This window comes from Panthera tigris, chromosome D4 (assembly GCF_018350195.1).
Source record: "Panthera tigris isolate Pti1 chromosome D4, P.tigris_Pti1_mat1.1, whole genome shotgun sequence".
Taxonomy (NCBI): Eukaryota; Metazoa; Chordata; class Mammalia; order Carnivora; family Felidae; genus Panthera; species Panthera tigris.
The window spans coordinates 40,394,289-40,414,153 of record NC_056672.1 but is presented as its reverse complement, the minus strand read 5'-3'; the positions used below and the strand labels follow the sequence as shown (position 1 = coordinate 40,414,153).

Genomic DNA, 19,865 nt, shown 5'->3' with positions numbered 1-19,865 from the left:
TGCCCCTCCCCATGTTCATAGCAGCACTACCAACAATAGCCAAAGTCTGGAAAGAGCCCAAATGTCCATTGATGGATGAATGGATAAAGAAGAGGTGGTATATATATACAATGGAGTATTACTCAGCAATCGAAAAGAATGAAATCTTGCTATTTGCAATTACATGGATGGAACTGGAGGGTATTATGCTAAGTGAAATTAGTCAGAGAAAGACAAAAATCATATGGCTTCACTCATATCAGGACTTTAAGAGACAAAACAGAGGAACATAAGGGAAGGGAAACAAAAGTAATATAAAAACAGGGAGGGGGACAAAACAGAAGAGACTCACAAATATGGAGAACAAACTGAGGGTTACTGGAGAGGTTGTGGGAGGGGGAATGGGCTACATGGGTGAGGGGCACGAAGGAATCTACTCCTGAAATCACTGTTGCACTATATGCTAACTAATTTGGATGTAAATTTAAAAAAATAAAATTAAAAAAAAGAAAAACATAGAGTATCTAGGATTCAGTACTGTCTCCAGTCTCAGGCATCCATTGGGGGTCTTGGAACATATTCCCCACAGACAAGGGAGGACTACTACTATACTTACTTTATCAAGCAATGAAGCTAACAAAAGGTGTTGAGCAGAAAAGTTATAATAATTACACAATCAGACTGTTTTAAAATATTTGGATGTTTCCTATGTTTTTCTAATAGTTACAAGGTTAATTCTCTGCTGTTTCTGTTTGCCTAAGGTTACTTACAAAAAGCTGTACATAAGGATGTTCTCAAATTCACTCCCCTTTTAGCCTTAAAAGTCCCAATAATCACCTTGTTCTTTTTACTTTCAAGGTAATATTCAATTCATCCCCATCACCCCACCAAAACAGCTTCCAAAGTCAATAATGACCTCATTGCTAAATCCCAGACCCCTTGAATTCACTGACACTTTGATCCTCCTCTGATTTTTCTCCAGCATAGGTAAGACTCTTGGTTTCTCCGACTCTCTGACCTTTTTATTGCTTGCTGCTCAGAGAACTGTTATCTCCTTCTTGCCCCTCAAGGTGATAGTTTCTTAGTTTCTGCCCTCAACTTTCACATATCACCACATAAGTGTCCTCGGTGATGTCATCCATCCCTGTGTCCATGTGACATATAATATCATAAACTCAGCTGTGGTTGTGATTTCGTTTCGTTTTGAGAGAAAGAGAGAGAGTACATGAGAGTATGAGCAGGGAAAGGGCAGAGGGCGAGGGAGACCGAGAGTCTTAAGCAGGCTCCATGTTCAGAGTGGAGCCTGACTCAGGGCTCCATCTCATGACCATGACATCGTGTCCTGAGCCAAAATCAAGAGTTGGATGCTCAACTGACTGAGCCACCCAGGCACCCCTGTGGTTGTGAATTTTTAGCTCTCATCTGAATAATATCTGGAAATATTGAATTCAACATATCTAAACACGATCTTTCTTAAATTCCTCATGGAGCCCCCCCCCCAAAACCGCTCCTCTACCTATTTATAAAACTAATCTCTGGGATGCCTGGGTGATTCAGTTGGTTGAGCGTTCAACTTGGGCTCAGGTCATGATCTCACTCTGAGTTCAAGCCCCACATCAGGCTCTGAGCTGACAATTCAGAGCCTGGGGCCTGCTTCAGATTCTGTGTCTCCGTCTCTCTCTGTCCCTCCCTTGCTTACATTCTGTCTGTCTGTCTGTCTGTCTCTCTCTCTCTCTCTCAAAACGAAATAAATGTTTAAAAAAAATTTTTTTTAACTTATCTCTTAGACACCCCAGTGAAAAAAACTCAGGGGGCACTGAAGTGGCTCAGTCAGTTAAGCATCCAACTCTTGATTTCAGCTCAGATCATGATCTCACGGATCATGGGATTGAGTGCCCCATCAAGCTCCACACTAACATTGCTGAGCTTGCTTGGTATTCTCTCTCTCCCTCTCTCTCACTTGCTCTCTCAAAATAAATAAATAAACTTAAAAAAGAAAAAGAAAAAAACTCAGAGAATCTTTCTTCTTTTTCAAGCTCCCAATTCCTACATCTAAGAATCACTAAGTCCTACTTCCTTTAACTCTCCTGTCTTGTTTCTATACCTACTACTAAACATCTTCATGTATGCGTTTCTTTACTCCTTCATATTCAGACGCTTGCGATCAGAACTTGTGCTGTGGCCCTAATGTAAGTACTCTCCCCACCTTTCTGTGCAAATTCTCAACATTTTTATAAGTTGACAACTCAACACCTACAGCATTTTTAAACTGGTAAATATGAGAAGAAGATCAAAAACTTAAAAAAAAAATCAAAAGCAGGCCTAAGGGCACATGTGTACCTTTCTGACACTAGGGGAGTGTTATGAGCTGATTTTATGCATGTGAGCCCCAGGGTTTTTTAAGCACCAGATGAACCGCATCCTTTTGACCCTTCAATAACCTCCCTCAGAAGGTTCAAACACCAGGTGCTTGATTATTATGCTGCTTTGGTATCAATTCTCAGAACTACAAGACCTCACCATAATTGTTTCTCTCAGTGGCTCTGGTCCTTTGTTCCTTCAGTCCCCATTCTGTGTGCTACAACAGAAATGGCCCTTCTAAAGCATTGTCAACCTTAAAAATTAAACAACAGAGGTTATCAAGCAGCAAATAAGTTTATTCAGAAATAGCAGAAGAATTGCAACTTGGAACATGCCAACTATGGTGAACCATAGGCAAGTCCAGAGAACAAAAGGAAGAGAGCCTCCTTTTATAGAGGAAAGGAGAAAATTGGGAGGACTTGTTTTGAACAAAAGTTCATTGGTGGAAAATAAGAGTTACATATATAATTACCACATTGTAACTCAGATTATGTTACCCTATCAATCAACTCTTTTAATGGCTCCTCAGTCCTTACTGCATAAAACCCAAACTTGGGGCGCCTGGGTGGCTCAGTCGGTTAAGCGGCCGACTTCGGCTCAGGTCATGATCTCACAGTTCGTGAGTTCGAGCCCCGCGTCGGGCTCTGTGCTGACAGCTCAGAGACCGGAGCCTGCTTCAGATTCTGTGTCTCCCTCTCTCTGACCCCCCCTCATTCATGCTCTGTCTCTCTCTGTCTCAAAAATAAAATAAACATTAAAAAAAAAAAAAAACTTAACTCTTCCCCCTCCCTCATCAATCAAGGGCCCCTAGTCTTGTCCCTACCTGCCTTTCCAGCCTTGCTTTCTCCTTTTAAACAATAAATCCTCCCTTTCATTCACATAGCAATGGAAAACACAAAACATTGGGGGAATAAATGTAGTAAGACATAGACAAGGACTTATAGTAAAAATTTAAAAAAATTTTTAAACTACATTTTTTTAATTTTTTAAGTTATTTTGAGTGGGGAGGGGCAGAGAGAGAGAGAGAGAGAGAATTCCAAGCAGACTCCACACTGTCAGCACATAGCCTGATGCAGAGCTCGATCCCATGAACTGTGAGATCATGACCTGAGGCAAGATTGAGAGCCAGTTGCTTAATCGACTGAGCCACCCAGGCACCCCTAAAAGTTTTAAGAATGATTATATGGTCAATTAATCTTCAACAAATGATGTAGGACTACACAATGGGAAAAAGTCTCTTCAACAAATAGTCCCAGGAAAACTGGACAGCTGCATGCAAAAGAATGAAATTGGACCATGTTCTTATGCCATACACAAAAATAAACTCAAAAGGGATTAAGGACCTAAATGTGAAACCTAAAACCACAAAAATTCTAGATGAAATCACAGACAGTAATTTCTCTGACATCAGCTGTAGCAACATTTTTCTAGATACGTTTCCTGAAGCAAGGGAAACAAACAAAAAAATAAACTATTGGGATTATATCAAAATAAAAAACTTCTGCACAGCAAAGGAAATAATCAACTAAAAGACAAACCTACGGAATGGGAGAAAATATTTGCAAACGGCACATTCGAGAAAGGGTTAGTATCCAAAATATATAAAGAACGTATACAACTCAACACCAAAAAAATAATCCAACTAAAAAAATGAGCAAAAGATTTGAACAGACATTTCTCCAAAGACATACAGATGGCCAACAGACACATGAAAAGATGCTCAACATTACTAATCATCAGGGAAATGTGAATCTAAATCACACCTGTCAGAATGACTAAAATCAAAAACACAAGAAACAACAAGTGTTGGCAAGGATGTGGAGAAAAAGGAAACCTCATGCCCTGTATGTAGAAATGCAAACTGGTGTAGCCACTGTGGAAAACAGTATGGAGCTTACTCAAAAAACTAAAAATAGAACTACCATATTGCCAGTAATTAGACTACTGGTATTTATCCAAAGTGTACAAAAATGCAAACTCGAAAAGATATATGTTTATTGCAGCACTATTTACAATAGCCAAATTATGGAAGCATCCCACATGTTCATAGAATGGATAAAGATGGTGTGGTATATATACAATGGAATATTACTCATCCAGAAAAAGAATGAAATCTTGCCATTTGCAAAAACATGGATGGGTCTAGAAAGTATAATGCTAAGCGAAATAAGTCAGAGAAAGACAAATACTGTATGATTTCATTCATACGTAGAATTTACGAAACAAAATAAATAAGCAAAGAAAAAAAAAGAAACAAACCAGAAAGAAGACTCTAAACCATAGAGAACAAACTGATGGTTACCAGACAGGAGGTGGGTGGAGGGATGGGTGAAATAGGTGGGGGGTGATTAAGAGCACACTTCCACAATGAGCACTGAGTTATATATAGAATTGTTGAATCACTATATTGTAAACCTGAAACTAATATAACACTGTATGTTAACTATACTGGAATTAAAAAAATTTTTTTAAGTTTTAAGATATATAGGTTAATATAAAAGATTTGAATTCCGACACATTTTTTATTAAATATGTGTCAAGCACTATGCTAAGTGGTTTCACATTTATCCTCTTTTTTTTCAAAAATGCAAATACCTTTATCATTTGTCCCAATAATACATTGTCACTTAAGAAATTGAGGTGGGGCACCTGGCTGGATCAGTTGGTGGAGCATCTGATCAAGAGATCATGGGTCATGAGTTTAAGCCCCACGTTGGGTGTAGAGATTACTTAAAAAAAAAAAAAAAAAAAAAAGATGGGGCGCCTGAGTAGTTCAGTTAGTTAAGCATCTGACTTTAGCTCAGGTCATGATCTTGCCGTTCACAAGCCCAAGCCCCACATCGGGCTCTGTGCTGACAGCTCAGAGCCGGGAGCCTGCTTCAGATTCTGTGTCTCCCTCTCTCTCTGCCCCTCCCCAGCTTGCACTCTGTCTCTGTCTCTCTCAAATATAAATAAAGGCAAAATAATAATAATAATAATAATAATAATAAAGAAAGAAATAAAGAGATAACAACACTGTGAGAGAATGTCTGCTTCCCTCTGCCCTTGGCAGCACTACATTTTTTTTTAATTTTTTTTTTTAAGTTTATTTATTTTTGAGACAGAGAGAGACAGAGCATGAACGGGGGAGGGTCAGAGAGAGAGGGAGACACAGAATCGGAAGCAGGCTCCAGGCTCTGAGCCGTCAGCCCAGAGCCTGATGCGGGGCTTGAACTCACGGACCGCGAGATTGTGACCTGAGCCGAAGTCGGCCGCTTAACCGACTGAGCCACCCAGGCGCCCCACTACATTTTTTTTTTTAATGCTTATTTATTTTTGAGAGCGAGAGAGACAGAGTGTGAGTCAGGGAGGGGCAGAGAGAGAGAGAGACACACACAGAAACTGCAGCAGACTCCAGGCCCTGAGTTGTCAGCTCAGAGCCCAGTGCGGGGCTCGAACTCACAAACCATGAGACCGTGACCTGAGAGGAAGTCGGACACTTAACCGACTGAGCCACCAGGCACCCCAGCGCTAGATATTTTTGCAGTATTGAAACTTTTCCAATCTGAAAGGCCAAAAGTGATGCATCATTGTTCTAATGTTCTTTTAATTTGCATTTCTCTGATCATTAATGAAGTTCGGTAACATCTAGAAATGCCATTTTAATCTTACATTCCAGGAAGCATGAAACGACTGTTACACCACCATTGTCCAACAGAAATTAGAGCGGAGAATTTGCCAAGCCTAAGAATTCAATTCATCACTTTACAAAGAAGAACTTCGACTTCAGGGAAGTCCTCAAGGAAGATAGTGGAGTAGGAAGAACTACCCTCACCTCTCCCATGAATGTAACTACGTAACACTCAAATCAGTATAAACAACTCATAAAATGACCTGAGGACCGGCAGAATAAACTCCACAAGTAAATGTAGAGAAGAGACTCCATCCAGGAGGAGAGGAAGGGCAGAGATGTGATGGAGAGCTAAATGGACTCATGAGCTACTCATGGGCAGGATCGCAGAAGCAGAGAAGAGAGAGAAATAGACCCTCACACAGGAGAGCCCACAAGGGGAAGATGAATCCCCATAGCATTTGGCATAACCTTACAAAGAATTTTTTTTTACCTTACAAAGAATTATTATAAAGCTATAGCCAAGTCTTTATAGGTGAGGTGGCATCCTATAAGAAATATGTTGATAAGTATTGAGACTTTTTATTATTATTATTCCCAACCAATCTAAGAAGCACAGCTGGAAAGCAGAAATGTTGAAGGGGGTTAGTGAGGGCAATGATGGAAGAAAGCAACTAAAATTGGTATGCAAAACAATGTAAAGTAATTACTTCACCATGAATAGTGGTCTTCTTGCAAATTATATGTAATAGGAAAGTGTTTCTCTTCTACTTGCAAATGTAGGCAAGCATTCTCTATTTATCCTTAAGTGATATGAATGTACATATCTCTAATCTAATAGTTACTCACACAATAGACTTCCAGAGAAGTAAAGAGAGTATGTGCATTTATCTTGGGTGGGAAGATCTGAAAGAGGTCCAGATTTGTTAACAATCTGCATGTATGCGACTGCCGGACAGAATTTCATCTCCCAAAGCTCACCTTACATTTCTCTGTTGAGGCTCTGAGCTATTGTCCTAGATGAAATAACTCAAATCTAAAGAACCATACTTCCGGGGAGGAGAATGTCTCCCACAGTGAGACCAGTCTCCGTGGTTAGAAGTTAGGCTTTCCGAAAAGGAAAAAGGAGGCACTATGCAGAAGAGAGGTGGATGTGAGGAATAAAGAGACAATTTAGAAACCAAGTGAGTCCATATTGGACCCCCAAGAAGTGTATAACTTACTGAGCATCTTTGTCCCCAAACTCATGAAACCTCACATTTAATGTATAGGTTTTTATTTAAAGTAAGTTTTAGGGGTGCCTGGGTGGCTCAGTTGTTTAAGCATCCAACTTTTGAGTTCGGCTCAGGTCATGATCTTGAGGTTTGTGACTTCAAACCACCCATCGGGCCCTGCGCTGATAGTGCGGAACCTGCTTGGGACTCCCTCGCTCCCTGCCTGCCCCCACTCACACACGCTGTTTCTCAAAATAAATAAATAAACTTAAAAAAATAAAGTAAGCTTGGGGCGCCTGGGTGGCTCACTCAGTTAAGCGTCTGACTTGAGCTCAGGTCATGATATCCCAGTTCCTGGGATCAAGCCCCATGTCGGGCTCTGTGCTGACAGCTCAGAGCCTTGAACCTGCTTCAGATTCTGTATCTCCCTCTCTCTCTGCCCCTCCTCCACTCGTGCTTGCGCTCTCTCTCTCTCTCTCTCTCTCTCTCAAAAAATAAACATTAAAAAAATATATAAAAAATAAATAATATAAAGTAAGCTCTATGCCCAACGTGGGGCTTGAACTCATGACCTGGAGATCTGGAGTTGTATGCTCTACCAAATGAGCACACCCTGCCAAGTGCCCCTAATGTATAGTTTTAACTGTCATGACTCCATTGGAGAAATTAACAACTCTGTAGTTGGAGTTGTTGATGAAGTAAGAACCAGTTCATGAAGGAAAGCTAGGCCTGCCCCTTATTACCCTCTGCTAGTTCTCTAAAGAAGCCCTTGTGGAGAGGTCAGCACTGATGAAGGAGGAATGTGCAGTTAATGAATTCCAGGTTGTGAGCACCCAAAGGAACACAGAAGCGTTGTGGGGGCTTACAGAGAAGCAGTGGTCGGCTCAGAAGCACCCATGAGATAAATCCCTTCCCTTTTAAAAAATATACTTGAGGGGCGCCTGGGTGGCGCAGTCGGTTAAGCGTCCGACTTCAGCCAGGTCACGATCTCGCGGTCCGTGAGTTCGAGCCCCGCGTAGGCTCTGGGCTGATGGCTCGGAGCCTGGAGCCTATTTCCGATTCTGTGTCTCCCTCTCTCTCTGCCCCTCCCCCGTTCATGCTCTGTCTCTCTCTGTCCCAAAAATAAATAAAACGTTGAAAAAAAAAATTAAAAAAAAATAATAATAATAAAAAATAAATAAAAAATATACTTGAGAAAATGTCTCTTAAAGTGGAGTAAAAGTTTGGAAGATACCTATCTATACATATACATATACATACAGATGGATAAATATGTACATACATCTCTATATGTATATATTCTGAATTTTCTACTCTGTTCAATGGATCTATGTTCCAGTATGACACTGTTTTAAGTATTGTAACTTTGTAGTACATTTTTGAACTGCTAGATCATCTCCTCACTTTCCAAAATTTTATTCGTTATTCTATGCACTTATTAATTTAGATTTGTTAAAAATATTTATCGAACACTTGCTAGATATTGCAGATTCTGGGGATATAAAAGCAAGCAGTATACCCAAAACTCTCTGCTCTCATGGAGCTTACATTTTAGTGAGGGGACACAGGTGAAAAGTGAAACCAACATAATCCCTGCCCACGTGTCACACCCTCATGACACCAAGCATGCTTTCTTGCTTATATATTAAATAAGACTTACACCAAGCAAAAGTAATTCACCTTATTTGTCCAGAAAATACCTATTCCTAGAAGATAATGCTGTGAACTAAACAGTTTATTTATCAGGACTAACAGCTTTCTTATAATTTGCCTCAAGACATTCCTCCACACTGTGCCCAACAATCCAGCCACACTAGTAAGTTCCTTGCTAGCAAAACCCACCTTTAAAAATCTTTCTAGAAAAGATTCTTCCTTAATTTCTTCACTGTAAGGCACTACAGAGGTGAGTTTAGGCAATAGCTTTGATCCTTAAATAAGAAAAACTAGACACTAAGAACTTTTGGCATGAGTTCAAAAATCTTTTTAAAAATGCTTTAGGGGCGCCTGGGTGGCTCAGCGGGTTGAGTGGTTGAGCATGTGGCCTCAGCTCAAGTCATGACCTCGCGGTTGATGAGTTCAAGCCCCACATGCGACTTGTTGCTGTAGGCACAGAATCTGCTTCAGATCCTCTGTCTCCCTCTCTCTGCCCCTCCCCTGCTTTTTTTTTTTTTTTTGGTTTTTATTTTTTAATTTTTTATTTTATTTTATTTTTTTTTAATATATGAAATTTACTGTCAAATTGGTTTCCATACAACACCCAGTGCTCATCCCAAAAGGTACCCTCCTCAATACCCATCACCCACCCTCCCCTCCCTCCCACCCCCCATCAACCCTCAGTTTGTTCTCAGTTTTTAACAGTCTCTTATGCTTTGGCTCTCTCCCACTCTAACCTCTTTTTTTTTTTTTCCTTCCCCTCCCCCATGGGTTTCTGTTAAGTTTCTCAGGATCCACATAAGAGTGAAAACATATGATATCTGTCTTTCTCTGTATGGCTTATTTCACTTAGCATCACACTCTCCAGTTCCATCCACGTTGCTACAAAAGGCCATATTTCATTTTTTCTCATTGCCACGTAGTATTCCATTGTGTATATAAACCACAATTTCTTTATCCATTCATCAGTTGATGGACATTTAGGCTCTTTCCATAATTTGGCTATTGTTGAGAGTGCTGCTATAAACATTGGGGTACAAGTGCCCCTATGCATCAGTACTCCTGTATCCCTTGGATAAATTCCTAGCAGTGCTATTGCTGCGTCATAAGGTAGGTCTATTTTTAATTTTCTGAGGAACCTCCACACTGCTTTCCAGAGCGGCTGCACCAATTTGCATTCCCACCAACAGTGCAAGAGGGTTCCTGTTTCTCCACATCCTCTCCAGCATCTATAGTCTCCTGATTTGTTCATTTTGGCCACTCTGACTGGCGTGAGGTGGTATCTGAGTGTGGTTTTGATTTGTATTTCCCTGGTAAGGAGCGACGTTGAACATCTTTTCATCTGCCTGTTGGCCATCCAGATGTCTTCTTTAGAGAAGTGTCTATTCATGTTTTCTCCCCATTTCTTCACTGGGTTATTTGTTTTTCGGGTGTGGAGTTTGGTGAGCTCTTTATAGATTTTGGATACTAGCCCTTTGTCCGATATGTCATTTGCAAATATCTTTTCCCATTCTGTTGGTTGCCTTTTAGTTTTGTTGGTTGTTTCCTTTGCTGTGCAGAAGCTTTTTATCTTCATGAGGTCCCAGTAATTCACTTTTGCTTTTAATTCCCTTGCCTTTGGGGATGTGTTGAGTAAGAGATTGCTTCGGCTGAGGTCAGAGAGGTCTTTTCCTGCTTTCTCCTCTAGGGTTTTGATGGTTTCCTGTCTCACATTCAGGTCCTTTATCCATTTTGAGTTTATTTTTGTGAATGGTGTGGGAAAGTGGTCTAGTTTCAACCTTCTGCATGTTGCTGTCCAGTTCTCCCAGCACCATTTGTTAAAGAGACTGTCTTTTTTCCATTGGATGTTCTTTCCTGCTTTGTCAAAGATGAGTTGGCCATACGTTTGTGGGTCTAGTTCTGGGGTTTCTATTCTATTCCATTGGTCTATGTGTCTGTTTTTGTGCTATGCCCCTCCCCTGCTAATGCTCTCTCTCTCTCTCTCTCTCTCTCAAAAATAAGTAAACATTAAAAAATAAAATAAAGCATAAATAAATAAATAAATAAAGTAATAAGACACAAATTTGAAGGTTTAGGTATTCTTTACTGTAAATTATTATATGGGTGGAAAACAAAAAGTAAAATTAGAATCTGCATTTTTTTTCTGTAAAACAGCCTATTCTGGCTCGGATAAACAAGAGTTATTTTTCATTCCTAAAATATTCAGTTAATTCTCTAGATTTTTGGCATGCTTCTGAATCATTTTGATAAGAAGTTTAAAAAAAAAAGTTAAGTTCCTAATAACATTATTACCTATTGTTGTGTGTTTCCTATTTATTATGTGTACCACTATTTCTTGTCTTTGAATAAAATGGCTCACATTTGTATCTTATCACCTCTGACAACCCTTCTTGATTTCGTTCCATATTCACGTCCCCAATTCAAAACAACTGTTAAGCTTTCTTGTAAATCAAAACTTTGAGTTTGCTCGAATAGCAACCAATTCAAGGCAAAGGCTCATTCCCTCAACTTATGCAAGATAGTAGAAACAACTAGGCTTTTTTTGATATTCTCCAAATTTTAATTAACTTAAAACATTATTATGATAACTCTTTATGGAATTGAGGATAAAAATAAAATTATTGGTATTTTTCAATGACTGTGAACTTCTTCTGCACCAGTTATCAGTTTAATATTTTTGCTGTGCTCTACATCTGTACTTTGTTGCCCTGATTTGTGATTCCAGTACTGGACCCTCCAATCACTTCTCCTTTGCCAGCAGATGAGATGTTATGATTGATCAGCAGAGGGCAATGGAGTGACACTGCATGGCCACAGCAGCAGGAAGACACTTTTCCTTTGGGCTCTCAACTTCCATTATTATTCTTGAACACAGGAAACCAATACAGGCACTCCAGCTGTACCTTCAGCCTGTGCTCTCTTCTTAAAGCTCCTTTGACAAGGTCCAGCCCACCTACATCCTCTGGCAAAAGCTAGATACTTCTACAGACTGACTCAGTCTGCCAATACTCTCCAGCAATGGTAGATCACCTCTACAGACCCCTGTGGCAAGTTTCTTCACCCCTAGCAGCTTGTGTGGCTGTGCAAGTGGTAGTCATGTCCCCTTTGAAGAGGTCTGAATCTCAGCCTTCGGGGCAGTGAGCGGAGAGTGGAAGGAGGCTCTTTTCTTAGTCACTAGGTTCCCGTATCACTCCTTTTCCTTCAGCCTAGAGGTAGTAGCTACATTTTTGTACCTGCTGTTCTGGATCCCTTAGAGTCTTCTCTTATCTCTACCCCTTCCTAGTTAATAATTCTTTTTTTTTTAAGTGATAATTTTTTATATTAAATTTCCCTGTTCAAAAAAACTGATGTGGTTTCTGTCTCCTGACCGGTCACTGACTGACATATCTTAGAAATATACTTTTGTTCATGTCCAAGAATTGCTACAGTAATAGTCTCCAAAAAGATTTCATTTCTAGGCTATTAACTTCCAATGCCTTTGTCAATCAGGGACCATCATAATACACTTTGTGGTACAAATCGAAAAGCCTTGGAGTCTCCTTCCTGTTCATAATACGTTTCTATTCAAAAGATAATCATTGATTATTATATCCTTCTATATTAATTTTCTGTTACACCTCAAGAAAGACTTCTACTGCCTTCTAGTCCCACGTTACTTCATCTTGAGGAAGAGACTTCAGAGAAATACAGCCTTTGAGGCTTGTTGAAAAGGATCTGATCAGTTACTGTAAACAACAAGCGTGACAGCAAAAATCTAGAGTGTTATTTCTTAGAACCACATCTCTACTAAAGAAATTTAAGTCACCGTAAATTACTGGAAAACTGTACTAACCAGAAATGACAACATCAGGAGGATACAGCTACAACGTAAGACTTTCAGATTGATAAGATGACTGCATGAAGTACATCACTTCCAGTGAAGGCTCATGAAATCAAATCTGGATGACTGGAAGTACAGACTGCCTTGCTTCCATCAGCAAGCTTGTGTTTGTCATTTACCAAGCCATTTTATTTCCTCTTGGTTGCTTTAAGGTTTGGGATTATTAATTAACTATGATATCTATTAAATCCCTATGCTCAGTAATGCTTCTTGCATTCCTAGTCGCTTCTTGGTAAAAGTCTAATGCTTGGCTACATTTTCCTTGTGATTTGGTTAAAACACAAAACCAAATCAACTTTTGAATTCATATTTGCTTTCCTTAGGATGCCATTCATTTTCCTTTTATACTGGTTCCTTGTAATAAATTAATTTCCTGGGTAATTGAGTTCAATCACAGTGACTTTTAAAAATTTTTTTTTTAATTTTGTAAATGCTTATTTATTTTTGAGAGACAGCGCAAGTGGGGGTGGGGGCAGAGGAAGCAGGAGACACACAATCCAAAGTAAGCTCCAGGATCTGAGCTCTGAGCTGTCAGCACAGAGCCTGGTGCAGGGCTCGAACTCATGAACTTCAAGATCATAACCTGAGCTAAAGTCTGATGCTTAACTGACTGAGCCACCCAAGCGCCACACAGAGTGACAGAGTGACATTTTTTAGGGTAACACAATAGGCCAGGCAGCCAGAAATCCCTTATCATATTCCCCTCCAAAGAAACAATACTTGGGGACTGTGTAATAAATAATTTGGCTAGCTTTTGGCCTCAATTCCTAGGAGATAATCTCTAAACCCTTATAATTTCCTGAGTGATATAGGTGTGATGGTGGACCCCCGGTGAGGTGACTCAGATGGGGGTGGCCATGACAGAAAGACCGACCATGTGCTTACAGCATTAGGGTTTTGAGTCATGTGACATCATCTTGACTTCTGGGAAAGAAAGGAAGCCTAGAGATTGAGTTCAACCACACAGGCAATGATTCAATCAATCATGCCTATGTCATAAAACTTCAATAGTAATTCTGGACACTGAAGGTCAGATAAAGTTCCCTGGTTAGTTCTCTGAGTATTTTCACACTTAGTTGCCGGGAGGGCAACACATCCCTGAGAATGATGGAAGCTTCATATCTGGAACTCTCTCGGGCTTCACCCTCTGCATTTCTTCTTTTGGCTGGTTCTCATTTGTAGCCTTTTGCTATAATAAAACTGCAATCATTAGTGTAACAATTTTAGTGAGTTCCGTGAGTCTCTTTAGTAAATTCTCAAACCTGAAGGTGGCCATGGGACCCTCTCAATTTGTAGCCAACTGGTCAGAAGAGAGAGTCACCCTGGAGACCCCCACATTTGTGGCTGGTATCTGGAGTGAAGGCAGCATGTGAAGAGCTGTGCTCTCAAAATTTGCATTTTGACAAACTCACTGTAGGAAGCTTTTGTAGAAGCTAGCCTTTGCAACCAATAGAAATAGAGCTTGGAGAAGATTCAGAAAGAGATGGAGTATATTCCAAGACTGTTTCACTTTTATAGATCTTACGCAAAAGGCACACTACTGTACTTCACCACAAGATCTTTTACTTTAGAGCTACCTAGCTATCTCTTTATTACAAATATCATTTCTCGACACCAGTGACACTTATGTAATATTGCAACGCCATCATATGTAATATGTAATATTGCAACGCCATACAGTAATTATCACCAAGAACATATCATTGGTTGGCCCCTTGCAATTGGTATTAAATTTGTGGCACAAAAACTGACTGCTAGCAACAGAATGGACAGAGATATGTTATCTTGGTTAATTGACAGGATAAGCCTGTCATCTTTCAGGATAAGCCTTGGTATCACCCAGCATTTATTTTAGCCCACAATTTCCCTTCCCAGAACAACAACAAAAAATTACCTAGGGGCTCCTGGGTGGCTGAGTCGGCTGAGCGTCCGACTTCGACTCAGGTCATGATCTCACAGCTCGTGAGTTCGAGCCCCGCGTCAGACTCTGTTCTGACAGCTCAGAGCCTGGAGCCTGCTTCAGATTCTGTGCCTCCCTCTCTCTCTGCCCAACCCACTTGTATTCTGTCTCTGTCTCTCTCAAAATTAAATAAACACTAAAAAAATTTTTTTTAATTACCTAAATAATTTAATTCAACAAGGAGGGAAACATATCTGTGATTTGAGTTAAAAAACCTTAAAAACTGGGGGCACCTGGGTAGTTCAGTCAGTGAAGCGGCCGACTTCGGCTCAGGTCATGATCTCGTGGTCCGTGAGTTCGAGCCCCGTGTCAGGCTCTGTGCTGACAGCTCAGAGCCTGGAGCCTGCTTCGAATTCTCTGTTTCCTTCTCTCTCTGCCCCTCCCCTGCTCACATTCTGTCTCTCTCAAAAATAAACATTTAAAAAATTTTTTTAAAAAACTTAAAAACTGAAGGGTTTTTTTTTTTGGACTGCCTTTTTCTATATCCAAACTTTTCATCTTATGCTTTCCAAAAGGCCTGAAAGATAGGACTAATCCTACATGCTAGGGTTCAGAAAATAGTAAAACTAAATAATGTGTCCAAGGCCATGGAACTTCTCCCCTGAGAATTTCATGAGATTAGACAGATGATAGCTCAAAACATAGAGTCATTAGACATAATACTCTTTTCCTGAAGGAGACTGTGTGCTCTGTAAGGGAAATAATATTGTTCTTATATTTTTGCAGATTTCTCCAGGGCCCTTTATATCACGAGAAAGATCTGAAAAACAAATATAGATAACATGAAATCAAATAATTTGTCTAATGCCTAAATATCTGGTTCTGTGGTCTCTTTGTAGTTGAAATGGAATCTATTTTCTTAATTTAGTTAGGATATGTTTACCCAAATTAGATTAGCATCTGTTCGTGTTGCAATGTACAAGTGCGGAACTCCAGAATCTTAAATGCTGCTGTTCAGTCACTGTGCGTCCTGATGACCTTCTACCAAGAACAAGAAAATCAGGACTTGTAGAGATTGGAACAACTCCCATCAGAAAATACACTTGGGGTGCCTGGGTGGCTTCATTGGTTAGGCGTCTGACTCTTGATTTAAGCTTAGGTCCTGATTTTGCGGTTTGTGAGTTCAAGCCCCGCATCGGGCTCTGCGCTGATGGTATGGAGCCTGCTTGGGACTCTCTCTCTCCGTCTCTCTTTGCCCCCCTACCTGCCTGCACTCTCTCTCTCTCTCTCTCTCTCTCTCAAAATAAATAAACTTAAAAAGAAAAAAAGAAAATACACTCAACCACAACATATCAAACATGTCATATATCAACATATCAAACATGTCATATATCTGGTTTGATGATATCCCCAAATGACAAGGTTCTTCCCGATTAGCCTGAAGAATGATAAAAGGGGAAACTGGGAATTCAAACTGACATAATTCTCAAGTCCCTGTGTTAACTAATAACAAAGCAATATATTAGCTGCTGGCTGGGGAACATAATGCGAGGGGACGAAAACGCTTATTTATCAAAACAGCTAGCCCATCAAGACTCACTTCAACATTCTTGATTCACTGAGGCCACTAATCCAAAACTCTTATTTCATAAACTTTGCTCTTTCCCAACGAGTTCTGCACCTTGAAAGACCAGTCTAAATCAGCTAGCCCAGGCCCTAAGTCTCTTTACCTTTCCCTAGTTTCCTCATTTTGAGGCACTCCTTAGATTCAGTCATTAAGATGTTCTCCCTTAAACAAAAGTAAAGTAAGCTGACTTTTTTTGATCAACAGGTTTTGCGTGTGCATGTGTGTGTGTGTGTGTGTGTGTGTGTTAGAGGAGGTCAACACTTGATACTGGCAATAAACAAGAAAGCAAAAAAAATATATTTCACGACAGATAGGCATAAGTGCTATGAAAAAGAAAAAAAAAGCCAAGGAAAGGAAATGCATGTGGCTCGTGGGCAGATGTGGTTGTTCCAACTTTAGATGAGATGATCAAGGAAGTCCTCCCTGAATGGATGCCATTTGATCAAAGACCTGTAGGTGGTGAGAGAGCAAGCATGCAGCTATTTAGGGAGAGAGCATTCCAGAAAGAAGGAATAGCAATTGCAAAGAATATAAAGCAGAGGCTTACCTGGCATGTTGAAGAAGTAAGAAGAAAGCCAGTATGGCTAAAGAGAGTAAATAGAGAGTTGAGATATGAGGAATAATAGAAGGGAAATAAGACCTTTTCTTTAAATGAGATGGGAAACTATTCAGGGGAACTTTAGAATCCATTTATCAAAGAATCACATGAAATGTATAGATTACTTAGGGGATAACTGACATTTTTACAATATTGAGTCTTCTCATCCAAGAATATGTCATATCTCTCCATTTATTCTAGACTTTCTTTTATGTACTTCAGTAAACCTTAATAGCTCTTGTCCTATGAATCTTTGAAATTCTTATTAAGTTTATTACTAGGTTTTAAGGGTTTATTTTTGTTTGGTGTGGATTTTTCTTTTTTTTATTAGAAAAAAATTTTTTAATGTTTTTGTTTATTTTTGAAGGAGAGACAGAGCATGAGCGGGGGAGGAGCAGAGAGAGAGGGAGACAGAATTTGAAGCAGGTTCCAGGCTCTAAGCTGTCAGCACAGAGCGTGACGCAGGGCTCGAACTCACGAACTGTGAGATCATGACCTGAGCTGAAGTCAGACGCTTAACCAACTGAGCCACCCAGGGGCCCCTGGATTGGATTTTTCTATTGTAAATGAGATTCCCGCCCCCCCCCCCCCGCCCCCATTACATTCTCTAACTGGACCACCTCTCACTCATGACTATTACTCTATCTTTTTTTTTTTTTAACATTTATTTATTTTTGAGACAGAGAGAGACAGAGCATGAACACGGGAGGGTCAGAGAGAGGGAGACACAGAATCTGAAACAGGCTCCAGGCTCTGAGCGGTCGGCACAGAGCCCAACGCGGGGCTCGAACTCACGGACCGCGAGATCATGACCTGAGCCGAAGTCGGCCGCTTAACCGACTGAGCCACCCAGGCGCCCCATCATGACTATTACTCTAAATTCCTAACCTCTATCAGACAGATTAGTTTTGCCTATTGTTTGTTCATCCTTATATAAATATAATAATATGAATATGTAAATATAATATATAGAGTAACTATTCATTTTTAATATATTCCTCTTATGGTTACCTTAAGATAGTTCAGACTTAATGCCAATGTCCATTTAGTTCATTCTCTTGGAATATTTTGGTAATAATTCTATTGCCTCTAAATAATGACTGTTTTGACTAAGTTCTATCCCCAATGTGGGGTTTGAACTCACAACTCACAGCTCTGAAATCAACTCAATTCTACCAACTGAGCCAGGAATGCCAGAGAGTTTTTTCTCTTCAGTCTTCGTAGTTATAATTCACTTGTGTTACCTAGTTTACTACCTTGGATAGGATTCTCAGAAAATTTCTGAATAAAAGGGGCAACAACATTTATCTTATTTGTGACATTAATGTGAAATAATTCTTACTTTTACTCCCTTTAATTTTCTTAACGCTTATTTATTTCTTTTTGAGTGAGAGACAGAGCTCAAGCAGGCGAGGGTCAGAGAGAGAGGGGGAGACACAAAATCCGAAGCAGGCTCCAGGCTCCGAGCTAGCTGTCAGCACAGAGCCTGTTGAGGGACTCGAACCCACGAACGGCAAAACCATGACCTGAGCCAAAGTCAGATGCTTAACCAACTGAACCACACAGACACCCCCGACCTTTACTCCCTTTATATAAAATTTTGACGCATTGTTTATTAGAAATTATTTTTACATTAAGAAATGATCTTTCTCTTACTAATTTCCTATTTTTTTAACCGCAAGCCTGTTTTTGCATTGGTAGTGAGCACTGTAAGAGGTATTTCTTTTTCATATCGGATAGGTGATGTGCCAATATTGTAACAAGGTTTGAGGGAGCCATGTGTCACCCAGCAGTGTGAACACTCAATCATCACGCGTATAAGCTACAAAAGGATCTACAAGTGGTATATGAAACGAGCAAACCAGTGGGATATAATCAAAAGACACCTACATGTTATTTCTCATGGTCCCTTTAAAATGTAGGGGCGCCTGGGTGGCGCAGTCGGTTAAGCGTCCGACTTCAGCCAGGTCACGATCTCGCGGTCCGTGAGTTCGAGCCCCGCTTCGGGCTCTGGGCTGATGGCTCGGAGCCTGGAGCCTGTTTCCGATTCTGTGTCTGCCTCTCTCTCTGCCCCTCCCCTGTTCATGCTCTGTCTCTCTCTGTCCCAAAAATAAATAAAAAACGTTGAAAAAAAAATTAAAAATAATTAAAAATAATAAAAATAAAATGTATTCAGTGGGCAGGGTTTATTCCACCCTCCTGAATGAAACTCAAGTTTGACTTTTCTTATCACTCTTAGATAATTGGAAGTCCAGATATCATAGTAAGAGGCAAAAATCTATTTTCGATTCAATAATTTGGATGTCTTATCCAATATATGACTCTATCTATAGTAACACTTTAAACTGCATGCAAAGGTTAAGATTTCCCCAACACACAACTTTAAGTAGGGTCTGGTTTCAGGTGGGAAGCTAGCTTTTACAGAGGAAAATGTAGTAAATTTCTTTTCTCATTTACTACCTGGAGGAAGGCGGTAAAAGGGGAGCAGACAATTTATACTTAACTTTTGCTATTGTAAGATGATCTCATACTCTCTGGGTCTGGAAAATTTGTGCCTGTCAATTTCCAAAATAAACTATTATACATCATACAGCTCAATAGAATCTTACAAAATGACCACATCCATGTACCTAGAGCCCAGATCAAGAATCTCGATATTGCCACACTCCAGAATTCTTCCTTATACACCTCTCACTCACTATGCTTACTCTGTATTCAAACACTATGCCAACTGCTAGCAATATAGGCTAGATTTGCCTTTTTTTTTTTTTTTTTTTTTTTTTTTTTTTTTTACTTTTCCATAAATGGAATTATACAGAATGTACTATTTTGTATCTGGTTTCTTTCACTCAGTGTGTGTGAGATTTATCAATCTTATTAAATGATTCAGTAAGCCATTCTTTAATTTACTACGGGATAATACCCCATTGTATGAATCCATTTCACTGTTGACAAACATTTAGAAAGCTTTCAATTTGGCTAATATGAATAATTCTGCTATGAACATCTCATACATGTCTTTTTTGGCCATCAGTCCACATCA

At 39.9% G+C, this 19,865-nt stretch overlaps 1 non-coding gene across 1 annotated transcript; it reads right to left on the bottom strand.

The window, feature by feature from the left end:
- Nucleotides 1-18,552: 18,552 nt before the first annotated feature.
- On the bottom strand, nucleotides 18,553-18,656 carry LOC122233343. The gene has a single exon (XR_006210902.1). It is a non-coding gene; the product is annotated as a small nucleolar RNA U13 (small nucleolar RNA).
- Nucleotides 18,657-19,865: the final 1,209 nt, after the last annotated feature.